General features: G+C 40.3%; 1 pseudogene; it reads right to left on the bottom strand.

Moving 5' to 3' along the window:
• Positions 1 to 11,483: 11,483 nt before the first annotated feature.
• Gm7560 (predicted gene 7560) lies at positions 11,484 to 12,577 on the bottom strand (annotated as a pseudogene).

Raw genomic sequence — 13,291 nt, 5'->3', positions numbered from 1 at the left:
AGTAGATGTCCAACACAAAATGGACTCTATGGAAGTTTGTGAATGAGTCTCTGTCTCTGTTTGTCTTTCTGTCTGCCTGCCTATCTGACTCTGTGTCTGTGTGTGTTTGTGTGTGTGTGTATATATATGTGTGTGTGTGTTCTCTTTCTTTGTTTTGTTTGTTTCCTTCTTGTTTGGCATTGGCTTTGGTGGCTTGATTTTATTAAGTGAGAGAAAGAACCTGAAGTTGGGTGGGTATGGAGGAAATGAGGATGTAGAAGAAGCTAGAAGAGAAGAAAGAATATGATCAAATACAGTGCATAAAAACAATAAAATCATTTTTAAGGGTCTGATAGTCTTTAACAGTTCCAAAGTGTTTAAAAGAATATGTGCAAAGTGTATTCTGAGACTTGGATAACGTTTTGCCTGTGAGCCTTTATGACACCAAAAAGGACAGTTTTAGGTTGGTGACTTGCTCAACAGGTAGAGACACTTTCTTCCAAGTCTAATGATCTGAATTCAGTACCTAGAATTCATACTGTAGAAGGAGACGACTAAGTCCCACTGAGTTCTCCTCAGATTTCGCTCTATGAATGTGCTGTGATAAATGTGGTACACACACACACACACACACACACACACACACTTAAAAACAAAACAAAACCAGATTACATGTTTCCAACATACAATGGCACAGAGTATGCATTGTCATTCTCCAAAGGAGGAATGGGGGCATAGCAATGAAAAATCTAAACAAAGAAACACTGAAATGCAGTATGGAAAAAACCAAGGAGTACCACCACGTCAGGCTCCTGCACCTCATGATGTAGTAAATGTCTATCTGGACTTCAACTGGCTGGATTAAACCCACTCTCCAGGTCTTTTTTCTGTAGTACCATTGAATTTCTCAGGCCATGGTTTTGTTTGTTTGTTTGTTTGTTTGTTTGTTTGTTTTTTCCAGTTCTGTAGCTCTCCTTGGTGAATATCATGTGGTCCTTGCACCTGCAACACCCTGGGTACTCATTGCCACTCCGACTTTGCTGTAATGAACTTATGCAATGGCCTCCCCTGACCTTCCAGGCATGGCAATCCTGTCACACATTGCCTGCCCTCAACAGCCTACCACAACTTTGGCACAAGCCTTCATGACCCATTCATTCTTGCATCTATCATACCTATAAAATCAATGTCAACAATGCTACCATATTCTACTGGAAGCTGCAGGAGTAGCCTGGTCTCATGGAACTCAGTTATCATGACATTTGCCTGCCTGGGTGTTTGCTCTTTGACACAGCCCCCTCGAGTGGTTCTTTCACTTTAAATTGACTTGTTTCAGACAGTTTACTCTCACAAGGTAGAGAAATGATTGGTTGGGGTCCAGCCCTCCATGCAGCTATCTTGTTCTGAGGACTGTGAGGATTGTTATTAACACTTATTCATGTGGGCTTTCCTTGTCAGCAACTTTAAACGTGTTCGCACACATATGCTCATTGAAGTCCATAGATTTTTACATTTCTCCCCACCACCTCAATTGATAAGAGCAACAAACTTTATCCAGATTGCTGGGCTGTCTTGGAATTTCCCTCACTAAACAACTCAATCCATTCATTTGGAAATCAGCCTCATTTGAGTTCTCAGGTCATGGATGGAAAGAAGACAGAATCTTCATCAGGATGTATCAAGAATGACTGCTAGCTCAATGTGCAGTAGACTCTAGTCCCTCCAGGAAACCTCCTAAGCTGGATCTCTATTGATCACATTTCTTTTGTTGTCCTGATCATCCCAATTCCCACCAGAATGGCAGATTTGCCTCTGATTATAGTATTCAAGGATTCTTCAAGTCAAAGTCCCAAATTCTTCCACTTTCCTCCCAGAAACCTATTGCAAAGACTTAAGAATCAGATGGCCAGGTTTATCACAGCAAAGGCCTCCCTTCTTAGACTTGATGTCTGTTTGAGTTACATATTTTGTTCCTATGGCAACATTTCTGGCAAAAGCTAGGTGGCAGAAACTAGAGGTCATATTGAAGTCAGAAAACAGAAATAGATGAGTGTTGATTCTATACACACTCTCTCCATTTTAGCCAATGTATGATGGCAGCCTGTGGGATGGTGTTAACTACATTTAGGATGAGGCTTCCCACCTCACAATATAATCTCAAAAACCACTCACAGACATACCCAGAGCTTTTAGTTCTAGGTAACCCAACATCGGGTCAAGCTAACAAACAATACTAACTACTATAATTGGTAAAGATATAGTGAACAAAAATGTAATAAAATAAATATATAAAAAAATAAATGAAATAGTGTAAAAAATTCAGCATGTCATTTTAGCTTAAGTCAGTAAGGGCTTAGAGATAATTATGAATTTACATAAATATGCATATGTTACATGCAATGTTTAGTATATATAGCTATAAATTAAGCATAAATTTCATTTATACAAGTGATGTGTTTACCTTTATTATGAAACACGTATACCATTTTGTTTTTGCTGTAAAAAGTTGCTATTTTGAGGATCTGTGAAGATTGCTCAGCCAATAAGAACACTTCTTACACTTCCAGTAGACTCCAGTTTAGTTTCCAACATATACATCTAGTGGCTCACAATTGCCTGTAACTCTAGCCCCAGGTGATCTCACAGCTTCTGTTGGCCTCCTCAGGAACCCAAACACATTTGCAGTGACGTCACCCAAGTACACATGCATACACATAAATTAAAAATCATTTAAAAATTATTTTGATTTTAAAAGCTATGATGATAAATGACTAGTTTCAGTTTACTTTGGAATAAATAAAAAATAACATGGGAGATTCTATACTTAATCAATCAGTTGATTCTACTTCTTAAACAACCTTAAACTTATCACGACTCTTCCTTGCACATCGAATTAATTTAAAGCTCTGTAGCATGACTTTCCAGAGGTTTCCAGTCTTGCTGTATTCTTTCTTACACATAATGTAGACGTTAGTTATGCTGAAGTAAATTCCATTCTGAAGTTTACTCTGTGTGTTCACATTACAGTCTCTTTGCTCTTGAGGTTTCTTCACTACTGTATATATCAGAGATATAGAACTGTTCTATTATCTTAGGAATGCCAGCTCCTACTACAGATGCAAATGCTTGGGGATGCTCATGAATCTGAGGAGTTAAGCTTAAGGAAATAGCATGCAAGGTCCTTTACAGAAAGGAAATGGAAAAGTGGTGGGGCCTATTAAATTTATTTTGTTCATTTTTTTTTCTTGTCTTGCAGGGATTTCTCCTTAATTCAAGACCTCTTGGAGCTTCTCACTCTTCAGTGACTCAGAAGTACTTGAGCCTTTCTGCTGGCTCACGTGGAGACATAGTAATCCTACATTTCTCAACCAAAACCTGTCACTTTCAGGATACTGTGTATGCTAATACTTCACGGATTTCAAAATCAATGACTTTTCTTTGTGCAGCCCTTCTCCCATTCTTACACAGAAGGTTTGAACACAGATGCCATGCAATTGGTTGGAATGGCTCACTGTTTCAGCACATTGAAGCTATTTAAAATCCCTGTTAGAAGGAGATGATAAAGATAGGGTTTTACTAGCACTGATAAGCAAAAATCCAAGACATGAAACATGTAAGAGTGTCAGCCATTATTGGGAGCCAAGCAGACTTTAAGTAATATTAGTGAATGCATTTTGTCTCAAAAAGATTGAATGCTTGGATCTACAGATTAAATGCAATTCCCATAAAAATTCCAACTCAATTCTTTGTAGAATTAGAGAGAGCAATTTGTAAATTCACTGGAATAACATAAAACCCAGGGTAGCAAAAACTATTCTCAACAATAGGAAATAGGAAATAGGAAATAGAAAGAGGAACACTCCTCCATTGTTGGTGGGATTGCAAGCTTGTACAACCACTCTGAAAATCAGTCTGGCGGTTCCTTAGAAAATTGGACATAGTACAACCGGAGGATCCAGCAATACCTCTTCTGGGCATATATCCAGAAGATGTCCCAACCGGTATGAAGGACACATGCTCCACTATGTTCATAGCAGCCTTATTTATAATAGCCAGAAGCTGGAAAGAACCAAGATGCCCCTCAACAGAGGAAATGGATACAGAAAATGTGGTACATTTACACAATGGAGTACTACTCAGCTATTAAAAAGAATGAATTTATGAAATTCCTAGGCAAATAGATGGACCTGGAGGGCATCATCCTGAGTGAGGTAACCCAATCACAAAGGAACTCTCACAATATGTACTCACTGATAAGTGGACATCAGCCCAGAAACTTAGGATACACAAGATATAAGATACAATTTGCTAAACGCAAAACTCAAGTAGAACGAAGACCAAAGTGTGGAAACTTTGCCCCTTCCTAGAAATGGGAGCAGAACACCCATGGAAGGAGTTACAGAGACAAAATTTGGAGCTGTGACAAAAGGATGGACCATCTAGAGACTGCCATATCTAAGGATCCACCCCATAATCAGCTTCCAAACCCTGACACCATTGCATACACTAGCAAGATTTTGCTGAAAGGACCCAGATATAGCTGTCTCTTGTGAGACTATGCCGGGGACTAGCAAACACAGAAGTGGATGCTCACAGTCAGCTATTGGATGGATCACAGGGCCCCCAATGGAGGAGCTAGAGAAAGTATCCAAGGAGCTAAAGAGATCTGCAATCCTGTAGGTGCAACAACATTATGAACTAACCAGTACCCCCGAGCTCTTGACTCTAGCTACATATGTATCAAAAGATGGCCTAGTCGGCCATCACTGGAAAGAGAGGCCCATTGGACACACAAACTTTATATGCCCCAGTACAGGGGAACGCCAGGGCCAAAAAAAAAAAAAAAAAAAAAAAAAAAAAGGGAATGGGTGGGTAGGGAAGTGGGGGGGGGGGAGGGTATGGGGGACTTTTGGGATAGCATTGAAAATGTAATTGAGGAAAATATGTAATAATAATAATAATAATAAAAACCCCAGGGTAGCGAAAACTATTCTCAACAATAACAGAAGTTCTGGGGGGAGTCAGCATCCCTGATCTCAAGCTATGTTACAGAACAATCATGATCAAAACTGAATGGTATTGGTACAGTGACAGGCAGGCAGATCAATGAAATAAAACTGAAGACCCAGAAATGAACCCACACATCTATATGGCCCCTTGATCTTTGACAAAGGAGCTACAGCCATCCATTGGAAAAAAGACCATTTTCAACAAATGGTGCTGGTTCAACTGGTGGTTAGCATGTGAAGAATTGATTCATTCTTATCTCCTTCTAAGAAGTTCAGGTCCAAGTGGATCAGGACCTCTACATCAAACCAGATACAGTGAAACTAATAGAAAAGAAAGTGAGGAAGAGCCTCAAGCACATGGGCACAGGCAAATATTTCCTGAAAAGAACAGCAATAGCTTGTGCTCTAAGATCAAGAATTGACAAATGAAACCTCATAAAATTGCAACTGTAAGGCAAATGACACTGTCAATAGGACAAAAGGGCAACCAACAGATTTGGAAATGATCTTTACCAATCCTATATCCAATAGAGGGCTAATATCCAATATATACAAAGAACTTAGGAAGTTAGACTCCAGAGAACCAAATAAACCTATTAAAAATGGGGAACAGAGCTAAACAAAGAATTCTCCATGAGGAATACTAAATGGATGAGAAGCACCTGAAGAAATGTTCAACATCTCTAGTCATCAGTGAAATGCAAATCAAAACAACCCTGAGATTCTACCTCACATCAGTCAGAACAGCTGTGATCAAAAACTCAGGTGTCAGCAGATTCTCTCGAGGATGTGGAGAAAGAGGAAAACTCCTCCATTGTTGGTGGGATGGCAAGCTGATACAACCACTCTGGAAATCAGTCTGGCAGTTCTTCAGAAAATTGGACATAGTACTACTGGAGGATCCAGCTATACCACTCCTGGGCATATACCCAGAAGATGCTCCAAAATGTAATAAGGACACATGTTCAACTATGTTCATAGCAGCCTTATTCATAATAATAGCCAGAAGCTGGAAAGACTGCAGATGTCTCTCAACAGAGGATCTAGAAAATGTGGTACATTTACACAATGAAGTGCTACTCAACTATTAAAAACAATAAACTCAGGAAATTCTTAGGCAAATGGATGGAACTAGAAAATATCATCTTGAGTGAGGTAACCCAATCACAAAAGAATACACATGCTATGCACTCACTGATAAGTAAGTATTAGCCCATTTCGGAATACCCAAGATACATTTCACATACCACATGAAGCTCAAGGAGAAGGAAGACCAAAGTGTGGATACTTCAGTCCTTCTTAGAGGAGAACAAAATACCCATAGAAGGAGATACAGAGACAACGTGTGGGGTAGAGTGTTGGAAGCCGACCAGTGGCTCACAGGAACTGGGTTTCACCTGGGAGGCAAGCTGGGGCTGAAAAGAGAGGGGAACTAGAGGTGGAGAGAAAAATGAAGCTAAGTCAAGATTCCTGATCAAATCTCAAATGTTTAATGGCAAATGTGTTTATAAAGGGGAGGGGGGAGGGCCCATTCCTGCCAATTCATTCTTGGAGCCTGGAACCAGCTGCAGGTGACAACATGCAGGATAGGGTGTAGTCTCCAGAATAGCTCAGCGGCCTCCCAGCAGGTAGCAGTATCTTGAAGGGGAACTGCATGGGGTGGCTGAACAATAGAGTGATCTAGGGAGGAAGGCTCCAACCTAGATAATCTCCTTAGTGGCAGCAAGGTCAAGGTCTGGTTTAGCCTGCTTCAGGCTGGGAGGGATTACAGTAGAGACAGAAGGAAAGGCCATTCAGAGACTGTCCCACCTGGGGATCCAACCCATATATAGTAACCAAACCCGACACTATTGTGGATGCCAACAAGTGCTTGCTGACAGGAGCCTTATATAGCTGTCTCTTGAGAGGCTTTGCCAGTCCCTGACAAATACCAAAGTGGATGCTCTCAGCCAACCATTGTACTGAGCACAGAATCCCCGATGGAGGAGTTAGAGAAAAGGCCCAAGGAGCTGAAGGGGTTTGCAGCTCCATAGAAGGAACAACAATATGAACCAACCAGTGCTCCCAGAGCTCCCAGGGACTAAGCCACCAACCAAAGAGGACACATGGAGTGACCCATGGTTCCAGCCACATATGTAACAAAGGATGGCCTTGTTGGATATCAATGGGAGGAGAGGCCCTTGGTCTTGTGAAGGTTTGATGTCCCACGTAGGGCAATGCCAGGACAGGGAAACAGGCAGGAGTGGTTGGGTTGATGAGCAGGGGAACAGGGGATGGGATAGGGGCTTTTCAGAGGAGAAACAAGGAAAGGGGATAAGATTTGAAATGTTTCATTACAAGATATCTAATGAAAGAAAAAAATGTAAAACATTTTAAATAAAAAACCAAAAGAAGGAATGCTTGGGAGCAGAGTGCAAAGTCACACAGTCTACTTGAGTATATTTGTTCTGACAATACAGAGGATGTAATTAAGCCTGGGAAGACTCTGGAGAGTATCTGAAATCTGAAGCATTAGGGGTAAGAGACAGGTAGCTGCCAGAAGAGGTGACGCTGGAAAGCTGGCAGTCACTAGGTATCTCCTTTAGTACTGGAGATACTTAAGAAGTCAGAATGCTGAGGACAGGTCATTGTACCTGTGTGTGTGTGTGTGTGTGTGTGTGTGTGTGTGTGTGTGTAGAGATTGCTGCTAATTTAGTATGAACAAAACACAGAAACAAAAACAAACATCAGGGACAATGGTGGGGGGGATGGGGGGGGCATTTTCAAGGTTGTTTAGGAGATCCCTGTCCCACTCAGAGCCCAGACCTTTTAGGGTAGTGTTAAAATGACCTCGTCATGGCTGTGCTGATTGCCTTTTACCTTCTGATGTCCAGAGGCTCCAGAATCCTGCAGGGTTTTTGATTATAGAAAATGCCACTAAAGCTGGGCAAGGTGTCAAACACTTATAGCCTCAGTGCTCCTGAAGCATGGCCAGAGAATCAAATTCCAGGGACTTCACAGTGATACCTTGTCTTAAAAAGAAAGAAAGAAAAAGTAACAACAAAATTCCATAAAGTGTTATGGTTTTCTGAGTTGTCTCCTTTTAACAACAAAAGCTAGGGTGATGTAGCCTGGGAGAAGGTAAATATTCTTTAGCCATGCAAGTCAACAACCTGAATTTGTCCCCAGACTCCTTGGAAAGCAAAGAACTGACCCAAATCCCAAAACATTGAAATGAACCATTAATATAGATCAGTTTGTTGAGTACCTTCATGGCATATCCAAAGCCCTGGGTTCCATCATCACCACATATAAAACAAGGTGTCCTCTAATCCCAACACTTAGGAGGTAGAGGTAGGAAGATTAGGATTTCAAGGTTATCCTGGGCTGTATAAACCTATCTCAAAATTTTTAGGAGCTAGAGAGATGGCTCAGTGGTTAGTCACTTGCTGCTCTTGAAGTGGATGCTGGTTCAGCTGTCAGCAGCCACATGGTTTACAACTCCAGTTTCATGAGATCCAGTGCCCTCTTCTTGGCCTCTATAGCACCACGCATGTACATGGTACACATACATGCAGGAGCTTACACACGCATAAAATAAAAGCAATGCTTAAACGTTTTAAAAGTTAAAGTGACATTCACAACACATAAAATTCATCATTCAAAAGTTCAATTTAGTGTCATTTAATTCTTTCCAATATCGCAAAGCACTGACTCTAACAGAAAAACATTGTTTTTCTCATTACAAAGAAAACCCTACATAGTCATAGTTGGCTCCTTCTGACCCTGCCATTCACTTTATGAAGTCACAGTTAAGCTGATATCCGAACCACATTAAGATACAACAAAGAAAGAGAATTACAGATCAATTTCCCTTATGAATATAGATGCAAAAATACTCAACAAAATATTTGCAAACTGAGTACAAGAACACATAAAAAGATCAACTGCCATAATTAAATGGGGGTCACTCCAGAGATTCAGGGATAGTTCAATATACAAAAATTAATGAATATAACTCACCATATAAAAAACTTACAGAAAACTCCCACATAATCATCTTATTAGATGCACAATAGGCCTTTGACAAAAAACCAAGTCCCCTTCATGATAAATGTCCAGGAGAGATTAGAGCTACAAAGGATATTCCTCAACATAATAAAAGCAGTAGACAACAAGCCCATATCCAAAATCAACTTAAATACAGAGAAACTAAAAGAAATTCACTAAAATTGTGACCAAAACAGTACCGTCCACTCTTCCATATCTATTCAATATAGGACTTGAAGTCTTAGCCATACCAATGTGACAGCTAGAGGAGATCAAGGGGATACAAATAGAAAAGGAAGATATCAAAGTATTGTTATTTGTAGATGATATGCTCATATACAAAAGTGGCCTGAAAAATTCTACCAGGAAACGCCTACACCTGATATTCATCAAGGGAGCTGGATGCAAAAATGAAGAGTAGCCCCATAGAAGAGGAGGTGGAAAGAGTGCAAGAGCCATAGAGGATGGAGGACAAACACACACACACACACACACACACACACACACACACACACACAGGTCAAGGCTCTCTAAATCAACATGAGCTAAGCTCATATGAGGCTCTCAGAGACTGAGGCAGAAGTGCACAGGGCCTGCACAGGGCTGCACCAATCCTCTGTGTATACACTTTGTCCTCAATCTTATTGTTTCTATTGGATTCCTGAGTGTGTGAGTGGGTGGTTCTCTGGGTCTTTTGCCTTCTCTTGAGCTCTTTTCCTTTTGTTTGTCTCTCCCATCTCCGATGTGATAGTTTTTGTTTTATTTTATTATGTTATATTTTAAAGAAAGAATGAACGAATGTAAACCTAGCCACTAAGGAACTATCATTTATATCTACTGGGAGTGTAAAAACCATTGTAATGACACTGGGAATATCAATTACTCTAAGGTAGACTTCACGCTCATCTCAGGTAGACACTCATGCAGTAGTGGACCAACATATAATGGTCTCTATGCAGTTTCTTTTATTCTTCTTTTTCTTCTTATTGTCTTTTTGGTGATGTTTAGGTTTGGAGTGTTTTGTTGTTGTATTGGATTTTTCACTTGTTTTTCTAAGAAAGAACTTAAATTTGGGTGAGTAGAGAGGAGTGTAGGAGGAAGATAAACTTGCTTGAACAAAGAGTATGATCAAATATATTTAAACTTAACATTGTTTTAAATAATAAAAAGAACCACAAAAAATAAAAATGAAAGTTTAAAACAAAAACAACAATCCCAAAATAACCTGCCCAAGGATCTTTCTGAGACCCCAGAATAAAGTCTTGATCCTAGGTCTTTCTGTCATGCATGCCTGCCTTTCCAAAGAGTGGACTCCACAGGAGGTAAAACAAGATTCCCTGGTTCCTGGACAACTGAGCATCCATTTTATGTGAAAAGCCATGCCTTTCAGTGGTTAGCTTGGAACTGGGAATAATTTGAGTTATAATAATTTTCTGCTTACAAAAGGAGTAAAGTCATAGAGTTTTAAGTTTCTGACATGCTTAAGACATTTTGGGGAGAGGTGAAAGTTTTGTAGCCTAATATTTTAGCCGCCACAAGGTAAGAAAGTTATGAACTTCTGAAAATTTCCCCATAACACAAAGCACATGAGGTAAAAGTGTAAAAGCAAATACAGCACAGTGCAGTCGTTGATAAGCCAATAAGGATTTTATTATTCCAAAGTGGATTTGCTTAGGCTGATAAATCCAATAACCTCTATAAAATACTCTTTCATTCCTCCTCCTGATAAGCATGCCATTGAAATTTCTAAAGATAAATGTATTAAAAGAAGATAAATGTATTTTAAAGAATAAATAAAGCTTTACTATGTATGTACTTATCAGTTGCCTTGCTATAAACTGCACAAAATAATTTCTGATACTTTTAGAGTAAGAACATCAGACTTCTAGGTCTTGAAACTAACATGCCTGATGAATAGAGCATCTTGACTCACACCGAGGGGCAAAGGAGGGTGCAGTATTTTAATTCAGCCCTACTAACATTTGTAATATTTAGTGCCCAACTTCTAGCATTGACGTCCTGTTTGAATGCTAAATTTATGAAGCACATTTAAGATGATAATGAAATAAATAAAAAGTACTATATTTGGCAGTAAACCAAGCTAATACCAGTTAATTCAAACATAAACCATCCCAATAGCATGAAAATAAATGCATGAAGCACCAAGAGCACAACACCCGGACGATGAGCTTTCTGTCTTAGGGCAGTTGGAAGACAATTCCAGTTTATGAGATGTATAAAACCCCAATTAGTTTATCCCAGCTCTATCTGGTCCTAATTAGAAGAGCAGACAAACAGTGCTAAGTGGGCATGAATGACGAGTCACCTTGTTTCATTCACTGAATGTGAGGGGATAGTACAACCACTCCCCCCCCTCCTCCTCCTCCTTCTCCTCCTCCCCCCTTCTTCCTCCTTCTTTTTGGTTTTGGTTATTATCAGGAGTGACTGAAATAAAAAATATAAGTGAGTCTCATCATTATTGTCATTATGGAAATGGCTTTAAGAAAAAACTGGTCAGATGAAAATTGTTGCTTTCCACTTCTCAACTGGTAAATAGTTGCCATTGATAAAACAGACAAACCCAGAGAATCTCTGTCCAGAATGTTCAAGATATGGTATATTATTAAGCATGCCTGTTCTCAGGGAGAACACCTAGGACATAACTATGTGTATTTCTTGATCCCATCATACAAGACAAGCACAAATGTACCACCCATGCCTCTGAGAACGTTGGACCATGCACCCTTGAAAAAAGCCTTGCTCCCTTCATAGCAAGCGATCTTCTGCCAGCAGTCAAGCATGCCTGTGTACATGATATCAGGTCCTTTGCGTCTTGACTGCATCATGGTACAACAGCGAACAGTGTCAAAAGGATAGGAAGTCAGGCCAGCGACAGTAGTGACAGACTGCAATCATCCAGCTGATGAAGATGTGAGTATTCTTGGGATCTGGGAGCATTCCCTTTGCAGTGTCATAGATACCAACGTAGGCAGCTGGGTAGATGATAATGCCCTGTACTGACAATTAAAGCCTTGGTCGGATTTGTAGATTTTAACTAGGCAGTCACCAAAGCCTTTGAATTCCCTTTCAGCTCCAGTTTTGCCCACATCAGCTGCTAGATGGGTACGGGCAAAATCAAGAGGGTACACAAAGCACAAGGATGTGGCCCCAGTGGCACCACCTGATGCCAGGTTCCCTGCAAAGTAGCACCAAAACTGGGTCCTCTTGTCTACACCACCCAGAAAGATCTGCTTGTATTTATCTTTGAAGGCAAAGTTGAGAGCCTGGGTGGGGAAGTATCTGATGACATTGGCCAGATTCCCACGCCAGAAGGACAGGACTCCCTGTTCCTTGGGGTTACAAACCACGAAGTCTATTATGCCCTTGTATTGCTTATCTGCTGTGATTAGCTTGCTGGCATGCTGCACATACAGCAGCAGCTTGACACTCTCGATGGGTGCTACCGTGGTCTTTGTGAGGGCCGCGACCACTCCACCATCCAAGAAGTCCTTAGGGAAGGACACAGGGTATCATCTGTCATGTCGAAAGCAAAAAAAAAAAAAAGAAAAAGAAAAAGAAAAGAAAAAAAAGAGAAGAGAAGAGAAGAGAAGAGAAGAAAAGAAAAGAAAAGAAAAGAAAAGAAAAGAAAAGAAAAGAAAAGAAAAGAAAAGAAAAGAAAAGAAAAGAAAAAGAGGCAGATGAATGCATGACAGGACTGGGTTGACAACCGGCTTTGATTTCCAAACTCTCAATACAACCACTTTTTTTGGGGGGTGGGGGTTCGAGACAGGGTTTCTCTGTATAGCCCTGGCTGTCCTGGAACTCACTCTGTAGACCAGGCTGCCCTCAAACTGAGAAATCCACCTGCCTCTTCCTCCCAAGTGCTGGGATTAAAGGTGTGTGCATTGTTGTTAGACTCTCTTGTATGTAAGTCACACCCCATGCAAGAGTTTTCCTTGGGGATCACAGAGCAGAAGGTATTCTGGGAAAAACTAGAATTTGTTTCCAGAGTCTCCTTTCTATTAATCACCCTACTATGCTATGTAAAATAAAACTTAGAATTTACAAGGACAGAAAAAGGCAAAATTTAGTCTTAGTTAAATTAATGATCTGAACTCCAAAAGTTTGGTCTGATGACTGCTATTGCCTCACAGTGTGATTTTTGTTCTCTAGTCCATAATAGAGTTGTTGAGTTGAAATGAACTATCCTAACTTTCCTAGCTCATCATTAATCATGCAGCCAACACTCCAAGTGTTAATTATTATAGTTCTTC

Source organism: Mus musculus, chromosome 1 (genome assembly GCF_000001635.26).
Source record: "Mus musculus strain C57BL/6J chromosome 1, GRCm38.p6 C57BL/6J".
Classification (NCBI taxonomy): Eukaryota; Metazoa; Chordata; class Mammalia; order Rodentia; family Muridae; genus Mus; species Mus musculus.
Note: the sequence above shows the minus strand (reverse complement) of the source record. Positions and strands in the feature narration are given on the sequence as shown.